This window comes from Dermochelys coriacea, chromosome 15 (assembly GCF_009764565.3).
Source record: "Dermochelys coriacea isolate rDerCor1 chromosome 15, rDerCor1.pri.v4, whole genome shotgun sequence".
NCBI classification, from domain to species: Eukaryota; Metazoa; Chordata; order Testudines; family Dermochelyidae; genus Dermochelys; species Dermochelys coriacea.
This window is the reverse complement of record NC_050082.1, coordinates 32,842,230-32,869,429: the sequence shown is the minus strand read 5'-3', so window position 1 is coordinate 32,869,429 and position 27,200 is coordinate 32,842,230. Positions and strand designations below refer to the sequence as shown.

The 27,200-nt window shown below is 43.3% G+C and overlaps 1 protein-coding gene across 2 annotated transcripts in view; it reads right to left on the bottom strand.

Moving 5' to 3' along the window:
* ZNRF3 (zinc and ring finger 3) overlaps positions 1-27,200 on the bottom strand; it is a 202,514-nt gene that overhangs the window by 173,418 nt on the left and 1,896 nt on the right. The gene's annotated exons all lie outside the window — the stretch shown is intronic.

Sequence of the window (27,200 nt, the reverse complement as noted above, 5' to 3'; positions counted from 1 at the left end):
CATCTACACTATGAACTAGGTCTGATTCACCTGCTCACATAAAAAAAACATATCCGCTTTAGCTCTCACTGAGCTAGCCCGAGTACAAGTAGCAGAGGCATGGCTCAGCCAGACTGAGTACAAACGTCCCTGAAACTGGTGGGTACATACTTGATGTGGCTAAGTTGCGCTTCCACCGTCCCTATTTTCAACCTCACGTTTCAGTGATGCACACAATCACAGATCTAGTCCAGTCCCCTACACTCAAGGCAGGATTAAGTATTATCTAGACCATCCCTGACAGGGGTTTGTCCAACCCGCTCTAAAAAATCTCCAATGATGGAGATTCCACAACCTCCCAAGGCAATTTATTCCAGTGCTTAACCACCCTGACAGAAGTTTTTCCTAATGTCCAACCTAAACTGCGCTTGCTGCAATTTAAGCCCATTGCTTCTTGTCCTATCCTCAGAGGTAAGGAGAACAATTTTTCTCCCTCCTCCTTGTAACAACCTTTTATGTACTTAAAAACTGTTACCAGGTCCCCTCTCAGTCTTCTCTTTTTCAGACTAAACAAACAATTTTTTTCCAATCTTCCCTCACAGCTCATGTTTTCTCGACCTTCAATCATTTTTGCTGCTCTTCTCTGGACTCTCTAATTTGTCCACATCTTTCCTTCAACATGGCACCCAGAACCGGACACAATACTCCAGCTGAGGTCTAATCAGTGTGGAGTAGAGTAGAAGAATTACTTACGTCTTGCTTACGGTACTCCTGCTAATACATCCCAGAATAATGATGTTTGCTTTTTTTGCAACAGCGTTATATGTTGACTCATATTGAGCTTGTGATCCACTATGACCCCCAGATCCCTTTCCGCAATACTCCTTCCTCAGCAATCATTTTCCATTTTGCATGTGTGCAACCGATTATTCCTTCCTAAGTGGAGTACTTTGCATTTGTCTTTATTGAATTTCATCCTATTTACTTCAGACCATTTTGAACTTTAATCCTATCCTCCAAAGCACTTGCAACCCCTCCCAGCTTGATATCACCGGCAAACTTTATAAGTGTATTCTCTATGCCATTATCTAAATCATTGAAGATATTGAACAGAACCGATCCCTGCGGGACCCCACTTGTTATGGCCTTCCAGCATGATTGTGAACCACTGATAACTACTCTATGGGAATGATTTTCCAACTAGTTATGCACCCACCTTATAGTAGTTCCATCTAGGTTGTATTTCCCTAGATTATTTATGAGGTCAAACAAGACAGTATCAAAAGCCTTACTAAAGTCAAGATTTCAGAGTAGCAGCCGTGTTAGTCTGTATTCGCAAAAAGAAAAGGAGTACTTGTGGCACCTTAGAGACTAAAATTTATTTGAGCATAAGCTTTCGTGAGCTACAGCTCACTTCATCGGATGCATCCGATGAAGTGAGCTGTAGCTCACGAAAGCTTATGCTCAAATAAATGTGTTAGTCTCTAAGGTGCCATAAGTACTCCTTTTCTTAAAGTCAAGATATACCACATCTACCGCTTCCCTCTTATCCACAAGGTTTGCTACTCTGTCAAAGAAAGCTATCAGGTTGGTTTGACATGATTTATTCTTGACGAATCCATGCTGTTATTTATCACCTTATCTTCTAGGTGTTTGCAAATTCATTGCTTGTTTGCCCCATTATCTTGCTGGGTACAGAAGCTAAGCTGACTGGTCTGTAATTCTCCAGGTTGTCCTTGTTTCCCTTTTTATAGATGGGCACTATATTTGTCCTTTTCCAGTCTTCTGGAATCTCACCAGTCTTTTGCTAATGGCTCAGATATCTCCTCAGTCAGCTCCTTGAGTATTCTAGGATGCATTTCATCAGGCTCTGGTGATTTGAAGACATCTCTCTCATCTAGGTTATTTTTGACTTGTTCTTTCCCTATTTTTGCCTCTGATCCTACCTCATTTTCACTGGCATTCATTATGCTAAACATCCAATCACCCCCAACCTTCTTGGTGAAAACCGAAACAAAGAAGTCATTAAGCACCTCTGCCATTTCCACATTTCCTGTTGTCGTCTTTCCCTTCCAAATACATAGCCAAACTGATAATTTTACATACAATAGCACATACAATCCAAGATATTAATGTGTAGCAGATCAAGACTTGGATGATACCTCACAAGGCATACTTTGTATAAAAAAACCCACACACCACCACAACATATCCTAATTACATGACAGCAGTGGATATTGGGCTCCCAGGGTGTCACACACACGTGTCACTTAAAATATAAGACATCCTTGTTCTTCTGTTTTTTTTAAGCTTAAAACTAAAGTTTGAGACCTTGTTTTGCACAATGATGTATAAAGACTGAACACACAACAAGCATTAAATTCCATGTAGGACCCCCACCACAGAAAGGGATAGCTGAACTAACTGAGAATTTGCCTTGACAAGAGTTGTGTATAACTTAAAAAAAAAAAAAAAGCGTTAAGTTAGCTCTCTCAAGATAAAATCCTAGTGAAGACAAGGCAGACTCTAGTTTTCATACAAATCAGCAAGCTGAATTAACGCACTGCTAACTTGTATGAAAAATACACAGTACCTTGTCTTCACTAATATTGATGTTCAGTTTCCTAACTCAAGTTAAGAACTCTTTTGTAGTGAGAACCAGGCCTTCAAACATTCAAAGATGTGGCATTAGCTCATTTTAGTTAATGTTCTAAAACTCTAGTATAGACAAGGAAGCATCACTTTAACAAGTGCAAGTTGGCAGAGTTGAAACCTAAAAGGCTGCCAAGGCTTCAGCTTGACCTGTTTGTACATGTAAAACTAGAGTTGAGAACATTTAGAAACTTGCCAGTATAATGTCAGTTACGGATGTGATTTTTTTGAAAATTTCAACACCAACAAAAGCCCTAGCGTAGACTCAGTTATAGTGCTTTTGCCAGTATAGATTTCACTTGCCAAAACACTATAAACTATGCTGACAAAACCATCTTATACAGGCAAAAAAGTACCCTTATGCTAGGGAGGATTTGGCGATATAGCAATACCTGCAAACGTAAGGCCTCGTCTACACCACGAAAGTAGTGAGCAAACAACCTTGCACAAAACTACCACCACTCAAGGTATTGCCACTTTGAGATTTGTAGATGGGAGGGCACATCACCATAACAACAGTTTGTATGGGTGGAACCGGGGGGGGGGGGGGGGCGGCGAGGGAGGAAGCGAATAACTTTGTGAAGTCACAAACTAGTGCATGTGATACATGTTACTTTCGATACTGACAATCTTAAAACCCTTTTTGATTAGTCACCAGGGGAAAAAATACAAGCTAAGAAGAGGTCTTCCCTGGAAGACCCTATGCTACAAAAAATTGGCACGCAAAAGATTAACTGAAATATTGGGTGTTCATATGGACAATACTAAAGATTAAGAGACAGCTTTTCTGTTTCTGCTGATTAGGACAGATGGATCTATAAGAAACTGAATATTAATGATAAGTCAGTCTGCAATAAAATCCAAAGAATAGAGCAGAGAGAATAATACAACTTCAGCAGAATGGAAAACTAGCATTCAGTGTCAAAAAACTGACAAAAGAAAATACTTTTTCCCCCACACAAAATATTTAATCTGTGCAACTCACTGCCACAGGAAGTCATTGGCTATGTCTACAAAGTGACTAAACACCCACAGCTGGCCTATGCTAGCTAAGCAAGGCTCACAGGCTGCAGGGCTTTTTCATTGTTGTGTAAACTTCCAGGCTCAGGCTGGAGCCCCAGCCTTCCAGGGAGGAAGCGTAAAAGAGGCTGGGTTCCAGCTCGAAGGTCTACATGGGCCAGCTGTGGGTTTTTCTTTGCTGTGTATACAGAATTTAACGAGACTCAAAATAGAGCTGAACATTTATATGGATATCAAGTATATTCAGAATTATAATTGATGAACTTTTTGTGAAAGACGTATTGAAACCAGAGCTGTGTAAAAAAAAAAAAAAAAAGCTAATTCAGTTTCAGAGGACTTCAATATTTCAATTTGACTTTGTTCTAAATCAGAACACAAATTTTTTGAAGTCCCACAAAAAAGGGACTGGAGCCTGGGGCGGTGGGGCAGTGCACCAGGTGGGCTGCCCCAGACCCAGAAACTCTGAAGCTTCTGACTCTGAGGTAGTCCAGCAGGAGGTCTACGAGGAGCCATGCTACCACAGCAGGAAACCACATTCCTACCTGAGTTGTGTCAAAATTTCAAGGAAATGAAAACCATCTCTGTGGAACATTCCAATCTTGATGAATCAGAAAATTCCAATGAAAAATGGTGAGAATTTTTCTAAGCAACTCTAACTGAAACACATGCTCAGGATTTACACCCATCTTTACCTACCAGAGATCAGAATGAGACTTAATGAAGGGGGCAGATTACCTGAAGTCTGCTCCTGCGGGGCTCCTATACCTTCCTCTGAAGTGTCTGATGCTGGCCACTGTCAGAGACAAAGCATTACATAAGAACTGCCAAACTTGGTCAGACCAAAGGTCCATCTAGCCCAGTATCCTGTCCAACAGTGGCCAATGCCAGATGCGCCAGAAGAAAATGAACAGAACAAGTGATCCATCCCCTGTTGCCCATTCCCAGCTTCTGGCAAACAGAGGCTAGGGACACCATCCCTGCCCATCCTGGCTAAAAGTTATAGGTTCATGGACCTATCCTCCATGAACTTACCTAGTTCTTTTTTGAACTCTGTTTTAGTCTTGGCCTTCACAATATCCTCTGGCAAAGAGTTACACAGGTTGACTGTGTGTTGTGTGAAGAAATACTTCCTTTTGTTTTAAGCCTGCTGCCTATTAATTTCATTTGGTGACCCCACCACACTGCAGGACCTTGAAGTGTTTTTTCATAGTATTTTTTGTTTTGCATTTTCTACTGCATTCATATATTTTGCAAATCCACAATGGACAAAAGGGAAAACATTTCTTGCATGAGGAGGAACTTTTGCTCCAGTTAAAAATGTGCACACTGAAGTGATTGTAGCTGCCTATAAATATTTGAGAACATCAAAGCCGGTCCTGTTAAATTAAAAATGCTGTCACACAGATAGGAACTAGCCTCTAGCACTGCGAGCTTCGACATGTGAGCCTCGGATCTGAGAGGCAGAAGCTCTGGTCCTCAAGAAATTTTATTCACTATAAGAAAAAAAATTTACCAGCAGTTGAGATTTAATAAGGTTATTAAATACCTTGTGAGTGAGCTAATTAAAGCTTAAAACTCTTTCAAGATATTGTCAGAGCTTTAACTGACAAGGCCCTGGTCTACCCTAGGAGTTGGTCGAATTTAGCAGTGTTGAATCGATTTAACCCTGCACCCGTTCACACGACGAAGCCCTTTTTTTCGACTTAAAGGGCTCTTAAAACCGATTTCCTTACTCCACCCCCGACAAGGGGATTAGCACTGAAATCAGCCTTGCTGGGTCAAGTTTTGGGTACTGTGGATGCAGTTAGACGGTATTGGCCTCCGGGAGCTATCCCAGAGTGCTCCATTGTGATCGCTCTGGACAGCACTCTCAACTCAGATGCACTGGCCAGGTAGACAGGGAAAGGCCTGCGAACTTTTGAATTTCAATTTCCTGTTTGGCCAGCATGGCAAGCTGCAGGTGACCATGCAGAGCTCATCAACAGAGATGACCATGATGGAGTCCCAGAATCGCAAAAGAGCTCCACCATGGACCGAACGGGAGGTACGGGATCTGATCGCTGTATGGGGAGAGGAATCCGTGCTATCAGAACTACGTTCCAGATTTTGAAATGCCAAAACATTTGTGAAAATCTCCCAGGGCATGAAGGACAGAGGCCATAACAGGGACCCAAAGTGGTGCCGCGTGAAACTTAAGGAGCTGAGGCAAGCCTACCAGAAAACCAGAGAGGCAAATAGCCGCTCTGGGTCAGAGTCCCAAGCATGCCGCTTCTATGATGAGCTGCATGCCATTTTAGGGGGTTCAGCCACCACTACCCCAGCCGTGTTGTTTGACTCCTTCAATCGAGATGGAGGCAACACGGAAGCAGGTTTTGGGGACGAGGAAGACAATGATGAGGAGGTTGTAGATAGCTCACAGCAAACAAGCAGAGAAACCGGTTTTCCCGACAGCCAGGAACTGTTTCTCACCCTGGCCCTGGAGCCAGTACCCCCCCCGAACCCACCCAAGACTGCCTCCCGGACCCACCAGGCAGAGAAGGGACCTCTGGTGAGTGTACCTTTTAAAATACTATACAAGGTTTAAAAGCAAGCATGTTTAATAATTAATAATTGCCCTGGCATTTGCAGCTCTCCTGGATGTACTCCCAAAGCCTTTGCAAAACGTTTCTGGGGAGGGCAGCCTTATTCCATCCACCATGGTAGGACACCTTACCACTCCAGGCCAGTAGCACGTACTCGGGAATCATTGTAGAACAAAGCATTGCAGTGTATGTTTGCTGGCGTTCAAACAACATCTGTTCTTTATCTCTCTGTATTATCCTCAGGAGAGTGATATCATTCATGGTCACCTGGTTGAAATAGGGTGCTTTTCTTAAGGGGATATTCAGAGGTGCCCATTCCTGCTGGGCTGTTTGCCTATGGCTGAACAGAAACGTTCCCTGCTGTTAGCCACGGGGGGGGGGGGGGGGCAAAATGCAACCTTGGAATGAAAGCACATGTGCTATGTATATAATGCTAACAGCAAGGTTTACCATGAAAGAGTACCCATTCTTCTATAAAAAAATGTATCTTTTTAAATACCACTGTCCCTCCCCCCCCCCAGCTGCATGTGTTTTAAGGATCACAGGATCTTCTCCTTCCCAGAGGCTAGCAAAGATTAGAAGGCGGTGAAAAAAGAAAAAAAAAAAAAAAAACCACTTGTGAAGAAATGTTCTCTGAACTCATGCTGTCCTACCACACTGACAGAGCACAGCACAATGTGTGGAGGCAGACAATGTCAGAGTGCAGAAAAGCACAAGATGACCAGGAGGAGAGGTGGCGGGCTGAAGAGAGGGCTGAAGCTTAAAGGTGGCAGCAGCATGATGAGAGGAGGCAGGATTCAATGCTGAGGCTGCTGGAGGATCAAACTAATATGCTCCAACGTATGGTTGAGCTGCAGGAAAGGCAGCAGGAGCACAGATGACTGCTACAGCCCCTGTGTAACCAACCGCCTTCCTCCCCAAGTTCCATAGCCTCCTCACCCAGACCCCCAAGAACGCGGTGGGGGGGGCCTCCGGCCACCCAGCCACTCCACCCCAGAGGATTGCCCAAGCAACAGAAGGCTGGCATTCAATAAGTTTTAAACTTTTAAAGTGCTGTGTGGCCTTGTCCTTCCCTCCTCCACCACCCCTCCTGGGCTACCTTGGTAATTATCCCCCTATTCGTGTGATGAATTAATAAAGAATGCATGAATGTGAAGCAACAATGACTTTATTGCCTCTGCAAGCAGTGATCAAAGGGAAAAGGGGAGGGTGGTTAGCTTACAGGGAAGTAGTGTGAACCAAGGGGCGGGGGGCTTTCATCAAGGAGAAACAAACAGAACTTTCACACCGTAGCCTGGCCAGTCATGAAACTGGTTTTCAAAGCTTCTCTGATGCGCACTGCACCCTCCTGTGCTCTTCTAACCACCCTGGTGTCTGGCTGTGTGTAACCAGCAGCCAGGCGATTTGCCTCAACCTCCTACCTCGCCATAAACGTCTCCCCCTTACTCTCACAGATATTGTGGAGCACACAGCAAGCAGTAATAATAGGAATATTGGTTTCTCTGAGGTCTAACCGAGTCAGTAAACTGCGCCAGCGTGCTTTTAAACGTCCAAATGCACATTCTACCACCATTCTGCACTTGCTCAGCCTGTAGTTGAACAGCTCCTGACTACTCTCCAGGCTGCCTGTGTATGGCTTCATGAGCCATGGCATTAAGGGGTAGGCTGGGTCCCCAAGGATAACTATAGGCATTTCAACATCCCCAATGGTTATTTTCTGGTCTGGGAAGAAAGTCCCTTCCTGCAGCTTTTGAAACAGACCAGAGTTCCTGAAGATGCGAGCATCATGTACCTTTCCCGGCCATCCCATGTTGATGTTGGTGAAACGTTCCTGGTGATCCACCAGTGCTTACAGCACTATTGAAAAGTCCCCTTGCGGTTTATATACTCACTGGCTTGGTGCTCCGGTGCCAAGATAGGGATATGGGTTCCATCTATGACCCCACCACAGTTAGGGAATCCCATTGCAGCAAAGCCATCCACTATGACCTGCACATTTCCCAAGGACACTACCCTTGATATCAGCAGATCTTTGATTGCGTTGGCTACTTGCATCACAGCAGCCCCCCAAGGTAGATTTGCCCACTCCAAATTGATTCCCGACTGACCGGTAGCTGTCTGGCGTTGCAAGCTTCCACAGGGCTATTGCCACTCGCTTCTCAACTGTGGGGGCTGCTCTCATCTTGTTATTCTTGCGCCTCAGGGCAGGGGAAAGCAAGTCACAAAATTCCATGAAAGTGCCTTTATGCATACGAAAGTTTCGCAACCACTGGGAATCGTCCCAAACCTGCAACACTATGCGGTCCCACCAGTCTGTGCTTGTTTCCTGAGCCCAGAATCGGCGTTCCACCGCATGAACCTGCCCCATTAGCACCATGATGCCTACACTGGCAGGGCCCGTGCTTTGAGAGAAGTCTGTGTCAATGTCCTCATCACTCTCGTCACTGCACTGATGTTGCCTACTCACCCAGTTTCGCTTTGCCAGGTTTTAGTGTTGCATATACTGCTGGATAATGCGTGTGGTGTTTAACGTGCTCCTAATTGCCAAAGTGATCTGAGCGGGCTCCATGCTTGCTGTAGTATGGCGTCTGCACAAAACCATTGTCTGCCGTTGCCCTGACGGAAGGAGGGATGACTGATGACATGGCTTACAGGGAATTAAAATCAACGAAGGGGGTGGCTTTGCAAGAAAAGAATGGCCCCCTCAAGGATAGAACTCAAAACTGGGTTTAGCAGGCCGTTGATTTCACAGAAGGAGGGAGGAGAAAATGAATACAAAATAAATCTGGTCTATTTCTTGTTTTGAGCCACTTCATCTATCTTTATAGATCTTGCTGGCAGCAGACTGTGCAGTATGACTGCTAGCCATCGTCATCTCCTGGGTGCTCAGCAGAAGACGGTGCAGTATGACTGCTGGCCATCATCTTCTGCTAGCTGCTGATTAAAAGACAGTGCACTGCTTGTAGGACTCAATCACCATGAGACAAAACTTAAAAGGGCAATGATCTGGCTGAGACACTCCCATGTTTGCCCAGGCGCCCCTGACCTCATCGAGGTCAGTTAAAAGAGCACCCAGGACTACGTTGACGATGGCTACCAGTCATACTGCACTGTCTGCTGCCAAAAGGCAATAAACTGCTGCTGTGTAGCAATGCAGTACCACGTCTGCCAGTACCCAGGAGACATATGGTTACTGTTAGCTGAGCGGGGTCCATGCTTGCTGTGGTATGGTGTCTGCACAGGCAATTCAAGAAAAAAGGCGCAAAACGATTGTCTGCCCTTGCTTTCACAAAGGGGGGAGGGAAGGGGGGCCTGACGATATCTACCCAGAACCACCCGTGACAATGTTTTAGCCCCATCAGGCACTGATTTCTGCCCAGAATTCAAATGGGCGGTGGAGACTGTGGGAACTGTGGGATAGCTACCCACGCTCCAGAAATCGACGGTTGCCTCGGTACTGTGGAGACACTCTGCCGACTACATGCACTTAGAGCATTTGTGTGGGGACACACACAATTGACTGCAGCTTTCTACAAAACTGACATCTATAAATTTGACCTAATTTCGTAGTGTAGACATACCCAAGGATACCTTAATTTTTTCCCCCATATTATTTTCAGTTGGAATTTTTCTAGGTTCCAGGACCACTGGCATCCAAGCCCCAAAAACAAATGTTGGCAGTCTTCAAAAAAAATTAGAGTAGATACTCTTAGGTCAGCCTTGGTATAAATTTGGTTTAAATCTGATCACACAGAACAGATTTCAGAAAAGCACTGAGTATGTTCCCTATCTGATTCAATAGGGAACGCTACCGAGACTATCTGATCAAATACTTAATGTGATTTGTGCTCTGAATTTCCCCTTTCTTAACAGACTAACGCAGTAGGAAGTACTTTTGAGCTCATCATTACTGGTCACTGGCAGCTGAATCTTCCCAACTGGACACATTTAAGAGAAGCCTATTGGGGAAACTATTTTAATCTGTCAGTACATTCCTGTAATTTTGAGATACTAAAGGAAGTGCTTAGCTATCTAATTAAAGGTAACTGCAAGAATACTGAAAGTTAGAAATGTAGGAAAGTCTGATATGCAATTATCTTAAATGCAACAAACCAAGTCAAGTAAGGTAATGCAAAAAGTTAAGTTTCAGAGTAGCAGCTGTGTTAGTCTGTATTCGCAAAAAGAAAAGGAGTACTTGTGGCACCTTAGAGACTAACAAATTTATTAGAGCATAAGCTTTCGTGAGCTACAGCTCACTTCAGTGAGCTGTAGCTCACGAAAGCTTATGCTCTAATAAATTTCTTAGTCTCTAAGGTGCCACAAGTACTCCTTTTCTTTTTGCAAAAAGTTAAGTTTCTCAAAGCAACATTAACTCTCACATTTAACAACTTCAAAATGTATGCAAGGTTCTTGCAGTAATGGTAATCTTTTGCACTGCCAGACTTTGTTTGCAACCGTTTCATTAATGTAGTTTCCTTGCCTCACAAATTTCTTATCAAGAAGGATTCCTTAAGAATTATGCAAAAAGAAAAGGAGTACTTGTGGCACCTTAGAGACTAACAAATTTGAGCATAGAGGCGAGCGATGCCCGCCGCAGCTGGGGCGATCCGTAGGAAGGGCCCTGCTCGCATCCAGAGTCGCCGCCGCCCCCCCCGGGAGAGGGCGGCGCCTCGTCCAGCCCTGCTTCGTGCCCCAGCCCCGCTTCGCGCCCCAGCCCGACTGACCCAGCCCTTAGAGCCAATCCTTATTCCGAAGTTACGGAGCTGTAGCTCACGAAAGCTTATTCTCAAATAAATTTGTTAGTCTCTAAGGTGCCACAAGTACTCCTTTTCTTTTGGCGAATACAGACTAACACAGCTGCTACTCTGAAACCTTAAGAATTATGGATTCAAGAAATTCTGTGAAGTGTAGCGCTGACAGAGGTTGAGGGAGTGCATAGGGATGAAGCAAGGGAGAGGAAAGGATTGCTGGAGGATGTGGAATGGTAAAAGAAGAGGGAGGTAGAGCAGCAATGAGAGTGGGAGAGAGACTGGGTAGCTGAAGAGCTGCACTCACAGAAGGCTGGAGATGAAGTTGACTAATCCACCAATGGCAATAAATATCAGAGGGGAGAAACTCATGTCTGGTTCAGAGAAAAGGCAGTAGTTACTCCATGAGGGAGGCTGGCCTCTATTCCCACCTCCACACCCACATTATAGCTGGGAGGGGGGCAACACTTTAGGGTAGGAGGAACAAGTCACCAAAGCTAGTATGTGCAACAGCTGGTTTGGGCTTTTTAAATACTATCTGTGAGGCGCTGAAATGTTTTGTTTTAGGTAAAACCTACCAGATTTCAGCCATTTGTGCCATACATTCAAATAGGCCCAAACTATAAACGGGAAAGAATCCGCTAAACCTTCAATGCCACTGTCCTTAAGATGAATTTACAGCCTGGAAGACAAATTCCCCTGGACCACTGGACCGATTTTTCAAGTACTGCCCTAATGCACAAACAAGAATGTAGCAGTTTTCAGAACACTAAAGCAGTCACATAATTATTATAATCCTGCCTGTCCACATGCCTGTAGCTTCCAAAATGAAATGTTTAAGAAACTGAAAAAAGTTTTCAGCCTTTTTATTGTTTTTCCAAAGGTCAATTTATAGGAAGATTTGGGTGTGGGGGGTGGGAAATTCTCAAACATTTGAGTTTTGGGGGAGAGAGAGAGAGAGAGAGAGAGAGAGAAAACACTCTCCCCTCCTCCCCCGCTCTTCAAATTCATTTTAGCCATATTTTTGAACACTAGGCCCACGCTAAAAGGTTCAAGTTTGAAAGCTGAATCTGGCACTGAGTGCGATCAGTAGGGACTAGTGCCTTTGCTAAATTAGGAGTAATTTTTTCAAAAACCACTGTAAAGTAAAAGCATTTAAAAGTTGCTTACCAAGCACACGCAATAAACTCACAGTAGGAGGTGTGTACTTGTAACGTGCATGCCTGTGCTAATTAAACAGCAATACTCAAAGCATGATTGCTCCATTTGAAATATGCCCCCTAGCACTCCCCTGCAGCCTCCTTATTGACCCTACAATTTGTTTTGCTACTCCGTGATGCAAGGCTATACTGTAGCTTAAGCACTGTAAAACCCAAATCTAAAGCTACAGTCAGTTTAACCTTTTTAAGACAACAGGAAAAAGCATAGAGGGAATGTTAACTGAATGCAAGCAGATTTAATTGTCAATGCTACCACTACAACCAGAGCCTTATTCTACACAAGAGCTCCTACCAATAACCACACAGATGCATTTCAGACAATAGGGCCACTGGGGAAAAGATTTTTTTTTTTTTTTTTGATAAAAATTCCTCAGTGCAGACAAGGCCAGACTCCCCCAAGTTAAACAGGGCCTGAATTTCTTAAAACACTTTTTTTTGTTTTTAAATAAAGCCACCTTTCAGGTCTTTGTACATCATAAAACAGCAGAAGACTCAAGCTAAATTTTCTTTTTTCCCCTTTACAAGTCATCTCTACTAGGAAGAATCTTCTTCCTATCTGCTTAAAAGTGAGTGGACTTTTTTGATCTGTGAGCATTAATATGGTCAAACCTGGACTACTGTTAGACAACGCATATATACCAGGTCAGAATTAATACCACACATTAAGCCTCCATGTTTCCTGAATTCAGAACTTACATTTTCTGTTGTCTTTTAATATACCTTAAATGCAGAATACATACAGCTCTCACAGAACTGTGTACACAGCTGTAATCCCCCCCACAAAAAAAACCAAAAAGAAACATACAATGGGTCACTGCCTCCACCTTCTACTTCCTTATCTACAAGATATAGGGTCTCCCAGACTTCACACTTTTAGTAGTTTGTACTTATGAAGATTATTTTGGTCTAAAAGGGCTTCACTTTGCAATCTCAGAACAAAAAGTCTAGAAGACTTCAATAAAAAAAAAAGGGAGCATTTTTAAGTATACATTACCCAGCAAAATGGTCTAAACGGGAGGAAAATTACTACGTATGCTAATCAGTGGTTTTATAAAACTGCTTGAAGATTTTCTTTAACATTGTCTTGCAGTGGAGCTGTTTGTGTCTCTTTTCCAGCAAGAAGTACAACACCAAATCATGTTCTCTTCTTCATGCTTCACCCAGTACCATTTTAGGAGCCCTTTACTGTCATTGCTATAGTGGAGTCACCCTGTCCCAAAACCACATCTGCCAGTGCTTAGCACACTGAGAACATGTGCCAATTCTGTTTTTTTTGGCACTACTGGCCACAATTGCTGGCAATACTATGTGCAGGCTGTAATTGCATTCAATCCATTCTACTTGTACAGATCCAGCCTCAATATACACAAGTGAGAAAATTGAACATGCAACCAGTTCGAGAAATTTGCGTTTTAGCATGCCTCTAAATCTTTTTAAATAATTCCACCCCTCAGAGCCAGTTGTGCTCTCCTCAATTTCCGCATGAAAAGGAGGAAATGGTCACAGTTCTGTCAATGTACCGGCAGAGTAAGGTCTTCAGTACAGGCTCCAAACGTTCAGGTAGAGACTGAAGTGTTTACCTGTCAACTACTAGCTTAATTACTATGTCCATGAACCACAGCGATAGCTACTTTTACCCCCAGAAAGCCATTCTTTGCCCAACCCTTTTAAAGGAACAGAAGATTTTGTAAAGGGCACTTCACTACTCTTTGGCAAAGCTCTGAGGCTCCAGGGGCCATCTGCAGACATCTCTGCACTGGCCCCCAGCCAATGGGAGTGCAGAGCCAGTGCTTGGAGCAGGCGCAGCGCTGCTGCTGGCCACTTCCAGGGTGCAGTGCAGTGTCAGAAGAATCAGGGACTAGCCTGCCTTAGCTGGGGAGCATCGCTGACAGGACTTTTAATGGCCCAGTTGGCAGTGCTGACCAGAGCCGCCACAACCCAGTGCCTTACATTACACAATCCAGTACCGGGTCATAACCTGCAGTTTGAAAACTGATCTACAGCACTCCCACACCAGCATCAACTTCCTGGACATCATAACTGCGTGATTATTGCACAGTCTAGGTTGGTCAGGTGCCTTTACTGCACATTTCCACACCTTAAGATGTTTGGATCTCAACTGTAACTCTGGATTTCCTTGGTTTGTAATGCTTGGTTATAGGAAACTTCTTTTACCCTTACATTACTAGTATGTTTTCTCAGCATTAAGTAGTTTCTGTCTTGGAATTAAAAAAAAATAATTTTGGGCCCTTAGGTTAGCAAAAATAACTTTCCCAACATGGTCCATTTTAGTGCTATCTTCCTGAGTCTACTGACAGCTGTTGAGTTTGTGGGGCTTTTTTGGTTTTACACTTTGCACTCATTACAGTGGTGAGTGAGCCCTATAGGTACATTTATACTGCAATTAAACACCCAGAGCTGGCCCATGTTAGCTAACTCAAGCTCACAGGGCTTTAGCTAAGGGGCTGTTTAACTGTGATGTAAGCGTTTGGGCTCAGGCTCAAGCCTGAACGTCTACATTGCAATTAAATAGCCCCTTAGCCCAAGCCCTGCAAGGCAGGGCCAGCCACGGATACCAAACTGCAGTGTAGCTATACTCTTAGCACCTTGTTCCCAAGCCCCAGCAAAATGAAACTAACAGGACTCTACTCAGTTCTACAACTGCTGCTCAAAACTGGTCACCAGCAAAACTTGTGAATCCAGTCAATTTCAAACTGCTCAGCTCTCAGCATCAGAAGAGATAGCCATGGGTACTATTCACTTCAGGGCAGGCAAGAGGCAGTGGAGATGGATGGAGGAGTATCAGGCTTCTACTAAAGTACTAAGGAGGCTGTGGGCAGGAACGTCTGCATTCTTCCAGAAGGGACCGATAATGAAGCCAGAGCCCCTGAACAAGCTACAGGCACAGCACCTTGGTAAGAAATCCCAGCCGTCTGGGGTGAGGACTGGCAAAGTGCTAATATAATGCAGATGTATCCAACCTCCTACTTACATCAGACAACTCTAACAGGTCCTGCCAGCTCACAGGACACTTTAAAACCACTGGTTCATGTCTCAGTGCTTGGCATGTAGCCTAAATAAAGAAATAATTCATAGGAGTCTCTGGTTGGAACTTATAGTTGTACGTGCTATGCTATTACACGTGTGAGGGGTGCAGTACTGTGGGGATTTCATTTGCTTAAGCCAGAGCAGATACCCACAGGCAAGTCTCAATGCCACAATATCTAGGACAAGGTAGAAACAAGGAGAAATTGGAGGCTGAAATAAAAAATATTGCACCAAGCTTGGTTTAGTAGAGGAGAGATATGAGTAACTAGTCAAAGTGTGAAACAATTCCTCGTTGCCCTGATGATAATGTTTAGAACACCGCACTTGAATTTTGACTCACAAGGTACTAAGAAACTAATAAGGCATTTGGTACTATTGGGTTCCCCTTCTGATGGAAAACATGTGATGCTTGATTGCTCTGCTCTGATTTTCTTCAGAGAGCAGCCATGAAAAACCAAACATCTTTGATTAATCACAACCACCCTAACAGATAGAACGTTAAATGGGGAAAGATTGGAGAGAGAATCCAAAATCTGGTTTAGGCAGAGTTCAGGTTTGAGGCCGAAGCAGGAGCAGTTTTCAGATACAGTGGCTGAAAATGGAAGTTTAAATGCAAGATTAGTGAAGGTATGCTTCTGATTTTGGATCCAACATGGAGGTGAGCAGATAAAACATTCTTCTCCATCCCCTCACTTTGCTATTCCAAGGCCATAAGTTTACAGGTTCTATCCCATCTCTACTAAAATAAGTAGTAATTTGAAACTTCTGTATTTGTCTCCAAGAACTCAAATTCCAAAGACAGAATTGCTTTGTTTTTCTTAGTACAGATCACTGCTGCTAAATATGCTAATCTTTGGGCCTAGGGTCTTAAGCAATTTACCAGATGACTATGCTTCAGCTGGTGTCTGAAGCTGTGGGTAGCAGTGGCACTACAGCAATGCCTTACAATTAAGCCATCTGGCAGGGTTATGGAACAAAACACAGCTGTCTTCACAAAATCCAACATGTTTGTAACTCAAACCCATGAATAATTCCACTTCCTGATTTTGATTAGCCTACAGGCTCTCAATTTGAACAAGACAAAAAAAATTCACCTACCCTTTTAACTATCGATGAAAGAAGAGACAAGAAATGAAACTTTGCCTTAAACTTTTGCTTAAGCTGGTCTCCTCCAATCATTGCCCCTCTTCTCTCCTAGCTGCAGCTCTTATTCCAGCTACCTTCTTGACAAGAGTCAGAACCCTAATCCCATTATGTTTCAGTATTTAAAGGTGACATGCGAAAGAATACCATGGAGTTTGGCCCTTTTTTCCCCACTTCTTTAGGATGCTCAGAGAAGACCTGAGGAGGACTGTAAAAGTGCAGGACTCACCCCTGCTGTGCCTCTTGCTGGTCAGTGGGACTTAGCTCTTTTCCAGCATGGAGCGCCCTCTGCAGGCCAATGATCCGCACAGCTCTGGCCCCCCATGTCCCTCACAGACCCCAGTGCCCCTTTCTCTGGGGTTCCGCCCCCTGCCAGTACCCCCACACAACCCACTATCCCCACCTTGCCTTAGTCTGGGCTACTGCCAGTCATCACCAAACCCCTGCTCCCTGGGGCAGACTGCAGTGGAAAGGCCTCATCATAGGCAAGGGGGTTCAGACCTTCTCCTTTCTCTGCCTCCCAGTACCTCTATGGGCCTTGGATCAGGCCCTACAGCCTGGGGAGTTGCCAGCCTGGAGCTCCCCCGCTCAGCCTGCTCCTTCCACAGCTGAGCACCACACTCAGTACCCTGTCAAGCAGCCAGGCCCTGCTCTCCCCCAGCCTGGAGAGACTCTCCTTGGGCCTCTGGCTCCCAGCCTTTTTATACAGGCCAGCTGGGGCCTGATTGGGGCGTGGCCCAGCTGCAGCTGCTTCCCCAATCAGCCATCACCAGCCACAGCCCTCTCCAGGGCTGCTTTTAACCCCCTTCTATTTTAGAGATGGGGTAGCCACCTCACTACAAGGATTATCCAGAGGGAAAAGCAGCACTGGGAAAAGGAGGGACTTCTAAACATTTGAAATTTTCTTAATCATTTTTCCTGATGGACTAAAAAGCAACTCAACAAATAAATAGATTCTAACATCACACAACCCAAGAAGAGAGACAAGCAACTGAAGTTTTTACTCAGACTATTTAAACAAATTATATTCTAATACCAAAGTATTTGTTAGACTTTATGTGCTTCCACTTTTATTTAAGGGCTGGGTAAAACACTGTCTCACTGGAGGAGCAGAGAACAGCAGCAAAAGACAGGGAATACTAGACTCAACATTTCTGGCCCTTGTCTACACTAGGCTTCTTTTCCTAGGAGTTTTCCATGCTGGTAGCCAGTCTACAGTACTTCTTCCACCAGCAGAACTGCACGAGGGGTAGCAACGGAGCAAAGGTTTAGGAAAAGGGTTAGTGATGATGCACTGCTTTGGTTAAACAAGTAGGAATTTTTTTTTAAAATTTTGCCAGATTTTACTTTTTGTTTGCTTGTTCATTTATTCTGTATTAAAGAGAGAATTCTGTTCTCCCTTTCCCCCCACCTTAGCCAGCTAGGAGACCACATAATTACAATATACAGCTAACATCCAACACAGCAAATACAGCACCATGACGCATCAAATTCTGGTCACCAGGCAGCACAAAGAGCCAACACAAAGTTGCATCAAACGCTGGCAGAAATAAACCCCACAACTCTCCTACAACCTCTAGAGGACATTTCTGATCACATCAAAGATGTTTATTACTGGAGCACCATAAGTGAGTGCTCTATCAAAAGGAAAAAAAAGAAATCTGAAAAGAGTGGTTTGACATAACTACAATAAAACCCACAAACAATAGTTCAAACGCAGATGGACAAGACATCAGGCCAGATTCAATGCTGACTTATGCCAGCCTTTAACAGTATAACCTAAGAAGCAGCTCCTGAGCAATGGGTTTCAGAGAAGATGAAACTTTGACAGCACAAATGAAATACTTCATGTCCACCAGGGAAGCCACAATCAGAAGTGTCAAGCAAAGTCTCAAAACAGGCAGTATTCATCAGGGACAACATGATTGGTGTGACCAATAGATGAGGAATGGCACCAGTGCAAACACCATTAGCATTCCCTTCAAGAGTGACTCCCCCAGAGGGGTACAGCTGACTCAGAGAGGCTGTATTTATGCCTCCCTGTGCCAGTAAGGAGAATCAAGCTCACCAGCAACAGAATTTATTTATCGCTTTGTTTTAAGACACAGTTTGGATTTTATAGAGTGTCATATTTCAAGGACGGAATGGACCACTGATCTTCTAGTCTGACCTCCTACATAACAAAGGCCAGAGAACTTGCCTAAAATAATTCCTTGAGCAGAGCTATTGGAAAAACATCTCATCTTGATTTTAAAATGGTCAGTGATTGAGAATTAAACTATGGCCTTTGGTGAATCGGCCCAATGATTAATAAGGCATACATTTTTAACAGTGAGGTTATTTCCAGTTTGAGTGTCTAGCTTCAACTTCCCACCACTGGCTCAGCTAGACTGAAGATGACATTATTAAATAATTTTTTCCCCTCACACTGGTCCTCCAAGACTTTGATCAAGTTGCCCCTTAACCTTCTGTTTGTTAAACTAAACAAACTGAGCTCCTTGAGACTTTCACTATAAAGACTGTTTTCTAATCCTTTACTCATTCTCATGACTCTTCACTGAACCCTCTCCAATCTATCAACATCCTTCTTCAATGGTGGACACCAGAACTGGACACAGTATTCCAGAACTGGTCACACCAGTGACCAATACAGAGGTAAAATAATGTCTCTACTTCCACCTCAAGATCCTCCTCTTTATGCACCCAAGAATTGTATTCACCCTTTTGGCCACAGCTGAACACGAGTTCCCTGCACGATGCTGATTATCCACCCTGACCTCCAAATATTTTTCCAGAGTGTCTGCTTCCCAGATTGCTTCCTCCATCCTGTAAATATGGCCTACATTCTTTGTTCCTAGATGTATACATTTAGCCATATTAAAATGCATATTGTTCATTAGCACCCAAATTACCAAGCAATCCAGATCACTCTGTATGAGTGGACTAGTCCTCTTCATTATTGACCATTCCCATTTTTTGGGTCACCTGAAAGCTGTATCAGTGATGCTTTTATCTTTTCTTCCGGGTCATTAATAAAAAAGTGTTAAACAGTGTATGGTCTGGAACCTATCCCCACAGGACCTCACTAGAAACACACCCACTCAACCATCATTCCCTGTTTATAATTACATTTTGAAGTCTATCAGCCAGTTTTTAATCCATTTATTTTTTTTTTAAATCAAAATGTTGTGTTGTACCAAGGCAAACATCTTTCAAAAGTCTAAGTATATTACAAATCAACACTTATCTTTACCAAACTTGTAATCTATCAAAAAACAGATCTCGTTAAAACAATCTATCCATAAACTCATGTTGATTGGCATTCATTATATTAATTCTCCCTTAATTCTCAGCTACTCTTATCTGGGATCAACATCAGACTGACAGACCTATAATTACCCAGGTCACCCCACTTCCCTTTAAGTATTGGCACATTAGCTTTCTTCCAGACTACTGGAACTTCCTTAGTGGTCCAAGACCTACTGAAAAATCCACATTAAGAGTCCAGCAGGCTCCTAAGCCAGGTCTTTTAAAGTTCTTGGATGTAAATTATCTGGGCCACCTGATTTAAGTATGTCCAACTTTAGTAGCTGCTGTTTAACGCCCTACTGAGATACTATTGGAATGGAATGAGTGCTTTCATGTAATGCGACTCTCTCATCCATTTCCCGCCCCCATACAGAACAGAAAAATTTATTGAACCCTTCTGCCTCTTCTGCTTTATTATTGATAATTCTATCATTTCCATAGAATGGACAATTCCATTGTTAGGATTCTTTTTTCTTCCTAATATGCTTAAACAGCTTCTTACTGGTCTTCTTAACTGCTGGTAATGGATTTCTACTTGTCCCCTTTGGCTTCCCTTAGAAACTGTAGAAAATTGATAACTTCCAATTTCTATTTATAACTTTCAGCTTCCCCTTTCTTCCATTTGTTTTTTTATATATTTTATAGCTGTCTTCACTTCCTGTGTAAGTCGGGCTGTTTTTTAACCAATACAGCCTTCTTCCTGGAATGTGGCTTTTGGGGCCTCTAGAAAAGTGTTTGTAAACGATTCCCAATTCACTTTTTTCTAATTAAATTTCTCCTTACAACTGATTTGGCTCATAATTGTCATAAGGGCCTTTGTGGAACTGGCCCTTTTAAAGAACCTGTACCATCAGTCTGCTCTTTATTCTGTTTGAACATTATAAATGGGATCAAGTTATGATCACTTGTACCCAAGGCTTGGTCTACACGGGTGGGGTGGGGGAGAAAAATCAATCTAAGTTACGCAACTTCAGCAATGTGAATAGCGTAGCTGAAGTTGACTTACTTAGATCTACTTACTGCGGTGTCTTCACTGTGCTAAGTTCATAGAATATAGAATCATAGAATCATAGAATATCAGGGTTGGAAGGGACCCCAGAAGGTCATCTAGTCCAACCCCCTGCTCAAAGCAGGACCAAGTCCCAGTTAAATCATCCTAGCCAGGGCTTTGTCAAGCCTGACCTTAAAAACCTCTAAGGAAGGAGATTCTACCACCTCCCTAGGTAACGCATTCCAGTGTTTCACCACCCTCTTAGTGAAAAAGTTTTTCCTAATATCCAATCTAAACCTCCCCCATTGCAACTTGAGACCATTACTCCTCGTTCTGTCATCTGCTACCATTGAGAACAGTCTAGAGCCATCCTCTTTGAAACCCCCTTTCAGGTAGTTGAAAGCAGCTATCAAATCCCCCCTCATTCTTCTCTTCTGCAGACTAAACAATCCCAGCTCCCTCAGCCTCTCCTCATAAGTCATGTGCTCTAGACCCCTAATCATTTTTGTTGCCCTTCGCTGTACTCTTTCCAATTTATCCACATCCTTCTTGTAGTGTGGGGCCCAAAACTGGACACAGTACTCCAGATGAGGCCTCACCAGTGTCGAATAGAGGGGAACGATCACGTCCCTCGATCTGCTCGCTATGCCCCTACTTATACATCCCAAAATGCCATTGGCCTTCTTGGCAACAAGGGCACACTGTTGACTCATATCCAGCTTCTCGTCCACTGTAACCCCTAGCAGAACTGCTGCCGAGCCATTCGGTCCCTAGTCTGTAGCGGTGCATGGGATTCTTCCGTCCTAAGTGCAGCACTCTGCACTTGTCCTTGTTGAACCTCATCAGATTTCTTTTGGCCCAATCCTCTAATTTGTCTAGGGCCCTCTGTATCCTATCCCTACCCTCCAGCGTATCTACCTCTCCTCCCAGTTTAGTGTCATCCGCAAACTTGCAGAGGGTGCAATCCACACCGTCCTCCAGATCATTTATGAAGATATTGAACAAAACCAGCCCAAGGACCAACCCTTGGGGCACTCCATTTGATACTGGCTGCCAACTAGACAAGGAGCCATTGATCACTACCCGTTGAGCCCGACAATCTAGCCAGCTTTCTACCCACCTTATAGTGCATTCATCCAGTTGACTGCCAACGCTCTCCCATCGACTCCGCCTTCGCTTCTCACTCCAGTGGAGTACTGGAGTCGACAGGAGAGGGGTCAATTTATTGCATCTTCACTAGACATGATAAATAAATTCTTGCTGGATCGATCGCTCCGGAGGTAAGTGTAGACATGCCCTAAGTTACTCTTCATCTATCAAGATGAAGTTTAATATACAATTCCTTCGTTTTGGATGCAACACATTTTGAGTGAGACACTGTCAACTATATTTAGAATTTCCAAGTCTGTTAAATACTGGCAGCCTGAGACCTCCAGCATACCCTCACTCAAATTGAGGCCTCCCCTAGTCATACAGCTTCTTTTCCCATACATTATAGATTGGCACCTTCCACACTTAGCAGCCTGTTCCCTGCTATGATTTGGTGGTCTGTAGTAGCCACCAAATAAGACCCCATCTTGTACTGTATCCGTTAGGACATTCATCCATAACCACTCAATCATTTCCTTTCAAATTTATCAGTGACCCGAAAACACTTTTTTGGACATCTTTCCCCTTTTGTCCATTTTATCCTTCCTAAATAGGTTATAATCATTGATTTGTAATGTTCCAATAATGGGAATCATCCCACCAGGTTTCAGTAATACCAACTAGACTAAATTTAAAGTTTATAAATGAGTAATTACAACTCCTTATTTGTTACCAAGGCTCCTAGCATTGGTGTATAGGCAATTAAATAATTGCTGGTTTTCATGTCCTTTGGTGCCTTGATTTTCTTCTAAACATCTCTATTTTGTGCTGAGGGCTCTTATCTTCCTTCTTTTTACGCTCCCCTTTTGTTATTAGTTTAATCCCTTGACTATTCTAGTCAGTCTGTCCCTGAGAAAACTGCTTCCCCTTCTGATGTGCAGTCCATCCAAACTATACAGCCCCACCAGAAGACAGGCCAGCGTTCTGCAAAAAACAAAATCCTACACCACTTAGTTAGCCAGTGGTTCACTTAAGGAATCTACCACCTTCGGTCTTCCTTTTCTCAGGGGACAAGAAGAATCTCGAAGAATGTCCAAGTGATCTTCTTCAACACACTTCTGAGTCATCCATTATCTGTGAGATATCCCACAACACAGCATTATTAGTGCCAATATGCACCACTGCCAGTGGATCTTTTCCTCATGAACTTTAAGATTGGTTAGCCTTTTGGAGTGCCATCTTGTGTCTTGGCTCCAGAAAAGTAGCATACTGTTCCGTTATCCACCTGTCCCTTGCAGAACGTTATTTCTATTCTTTGAGTATTAAATCCTCAGCAAGGATCATCTGTCTTCCTTGGAGGGCTGAAGAACTCTTTACGGACAAGCTTTATTTTCTTACAGGTCGGGCAGAAGTGCCATTCACAGTTGTCTCATACATCTCTTAGTTCTCTTGGACTAGCTGGATCTTAAGTATCTTTTAGAAACAAACACTTGAGGGGACCTGGTATCAACTGGAAACTCCTAGCCACATGGAACTCCTCCAATTCCTCTTCTCTCTGCTGGCCACAGCCTGCCCATCCTTGTCTACCTCCATCCCGACACAGTGGAGATGTGATCACTTGACTCTGGTGGTTACCTACTGAGAAGCCTCCTCTGTGACCTCCTCACTCTCCAATCAACATTCTTAGCATCCATCCACACCTCACTCCTCCAAAACAAAAACACAACAACACACCACAAAACCACACAGGATTTTGTTCTGAGGTATATAGAATATTCTGATCATTTGTTGCCAATACACAACTGCTGGATCAGACAGTCAATCAGTTCAAGGGCTAGCAGATGCACAAAGACCTAAAGGACATGCTTTACCAAACTCTTAACTCCAGCCATACTGAAGTGTTAAGAACTCACCTCTTAAAAGCTACCCTAGACACACCTGACCCCAGCCAGACTCAGTCCCAGTAACAAGAGAAACACCATTATTGTGTCGTTTTTAGACAGAAAACTAATCCGTAACCATTTGATAAGTCATACATTTAAAAGCTAATGCATGTTTAGCTTTTATTTCTGATTGTTTTGTTCTAATGCTTTCAAGACCAGTGAGCAAATGAAACAATTAAAAACAAATATGGTCATGAGGTTGCACAAAACACCCACATTTCCTTTTATTCACTCATTTTTCAAACATTTCTAAATATTTAGTTTAAAAGAAATATATTTCCACTCTAAAAATCTCTTCAATGATTTTTCTTCATTTGTTTAAACAAAGAATATACCACTCACTACAGTTAAATAGATCTTTAACATCACTAGCCAGGTGATTTGCATTTCCAAGTTTCACAGAATTTCAGATAATGATCCAAAGTTGGAATACATATCTATTGAAGCTTGTCAAAAATGCAAGCAATTTAGAAAGTTATGAAGGTGTTCAAACAAGTTTAGACACCATATAACTCACTCATCAGAAGTCCAGGAAAAAGAGTAAGGAATCCACACTAGAGATAAGACATGCTATATGTTCTCTAGAGCCTGAGTGCACACATGAAGTGATTTTGATGGTGCTAGTTTTACCTGCTTTGGAGTGACATCTAGCATACTTCACCCTCTGGTGGCTGAAATACCTTAATAAGAGTTATTTACAAGCATAAATTAAAATCTCATTTGAAATCTAAAACACAGTATAGGTTGGGAGGTAAGTAGCAGCTGCATACGTGTGTGCACAAAACTACTAGCCAAAAAAATTATGAGTGGTTAAAAAAAAAATTTGCTTCATTAACTCTCAACTTCCACCCCATGTTCGTGGGTTGGTTTTTTTTTTTTTTTTTTTAGTATCAGGCAAAGCAGCTGGTCCATATTATAATAAAAAGGCCACGAAAAATTCGCTTAACACATTTGCTTCTAGTTATGCCAGTTCAAGTCTTATATGTATTTTTTCTTTACATTTATATTTAAAAAGACAGCCTCTAAAGTTCTCTCAGTATTGTGCCTCCTCTGGACAACACATATTCAAAGTTCCATCTCATGGCAAATTTTCATGGGAAGAATAAAATTCCTCCTGTTTTTCAAAAATTTACAATGCTAAAATTAACAAACCTGATTTTTCCAGTAATGTATATAATTTCGAAAACTAAAAGCAATTTTTTTAAAAAAGTTTAAAGTTAACTGAATTGCTTCATTCCTCCACTGGGTTTTTCCCCTCCATCAGCAATCTGATTTCACAACTCTTCTTGTGACAAAGTTTTGTCACTTAGAAAATTTAAAGTTTCACAGTAAATTTCATAACAAAGCCAAGAAAGGAACAGGGAAGAATAATCTCTTCCCTGATTTAGTTGGGGATTGGTCCTGCTTTGAGCAGGGGGTTGGACTAGATGACCTCCTGAGGTCCCTTCCAACCCTGATATTCTATGCTTCTGAACTACAAAAGAAAAAAAAACAAAAACAAAACAAAAAAACTTACTATTCAGTATTTTTATATAGAGCTCATGCTCAAACAAACCAACTCCGCGGACATTGTAAGTGAAATAAGGACAGCTATTAGTGATTACTTAACAAGTAAACTTATTAAAATACCATTTAAGTCAATTTTCTTTACTTAGCCTAGCCACAAAAAAAATTAAGTCAACAATTGCTAATGACTACAAAGGAATTAGATAAGCACTTCAAAAGTTCCAGACAGAATAGGGAATAGCCTGGTTCTGCTAAACTCCGACATTATCTACCTGCTTAGAAGAATAAAGATAGTTTTAAGTGATGTGTTTAAACTTAATTTTGTATTAAATAGCTAACTGGAGATTAGCTCTGAGTGTAGGACTAGTGAATACATTGAACAAAGTGACCCACAGAAAGCCAAATACATAGAAAGAACAAGGTAACTAAAAAAACATACATTTTAGCATCAGAAACTGCATAAATTGCTAGAGATATTTTAATACTATGTTTTCTAAGTATCAAAACAGCAAGTTACACCATTCTCTGTGATGAGTCTCAAATCAAAAATTGCAAACATTTCAACCAGGAGCAGGAACACTCAGCAAAAATTCAAGTTTTAGAGAAAGCTAAGTAATTTTGCAAAGAACCTTTACTACAAGTATGGGTAATCACCACAAGAACTGATATAGGCAAAATCCAAAACCATGGCTTCTTGATTGCTTTCTCCAACAAACTGAACATGTTACACTTTAATATTTCCTCCTTCACTTTCTACAAGAGTTGCGTACATGAATCACATGGTATAACAGTTCTCAATCGAGCCTTTCAGGGGGCCACCGCTGAAACCCCAAGACCCGGCCCCCATTCACAGGTCAGACACCAGGGGCAACACTGGACTGACACTCCATCCCTTGCGCACGTGCACACACACACACACACACACACACACACCCCCTCCCCTGCAGGGCTGAAGCCAGGGGCAGTGCAAGGCTGAAACCCCGAGCTCTCCCCCCGACACACACACACACACACACACACACTGAAGCCCTAAACCCATGGGCAGAGTTCAGGGGCCACAATGGTGCTGCCCCCCCAAAACTGCAGTGCCTTACCCAGAGTGGGGCAGTCATGTAGGCAGCTCCACACACATCCCACCTCCTCCTCTCCCTCAGCCCCCCTTAAGCCCCACCCTCTGGCCAGACCCTAGGCAGGAAGCCAGAGCCAAGCAGTGTGGGGCAGCTGCTCCTCTGGCTAATGGTGCCATGGAGTGGGTAGCCATGGCATTCCCCCATCTGCTGCTGGTGCCCGGGGTTGCAGCTGCTCCTCAGCAACCAGCCCCCTTTGACTGCTCACACAACCGGTCAGAGTTGCCCAGGTAGGGATCCGGCTCCGTGGCCGGAAGAGCCCTCAGGGAGCAGCCACCGGCATACAGCCCCACATAGGTGGGTGGCCTGAGTGAGTTAAAAGTGGAGGTAGTGCTCCCTCCCTGGGCCCTGCTGTGCAGAGCTGGCCCGAGCCCTGCCAGACGTTCCCCCTCCCCCCCGCCAAAATAGAAGTCAAACTACACCTAGGCCCAAGGGTCCCACCCTTGACCCAGAGACCCAAGTAGAGTCCTGTCCCCTCCGCCCCCCCGCCCCGCCTGGCCCTAGAATTTTTATAGCATGTTGAGTCGAGGCCTCAGAAAGAAAAACATTGAGAACCCCCGACAGAGGCTATCACACAGCATACTGAAGTTTTAGTGCTCTGTTTTGCAGCCTGGAGTGGTCAACCATTTCTACCCATGCAAAAGCCACCTAGCCAGACAAAGTTGCAGTACTTTACAGTGTGGTACAAAGATCACCTATAAATCTGTTCCATGCAAGCTTTGCCTACTGTAACGTGCTTTGAAAAAAAGACTCTCACCATTGCACTACCATTAATGCAGTTCCCCAGGAGTAGCATTAACGTAAGCTGGGCACAGGCACTTTTACCTCCATATCTTACTTGGT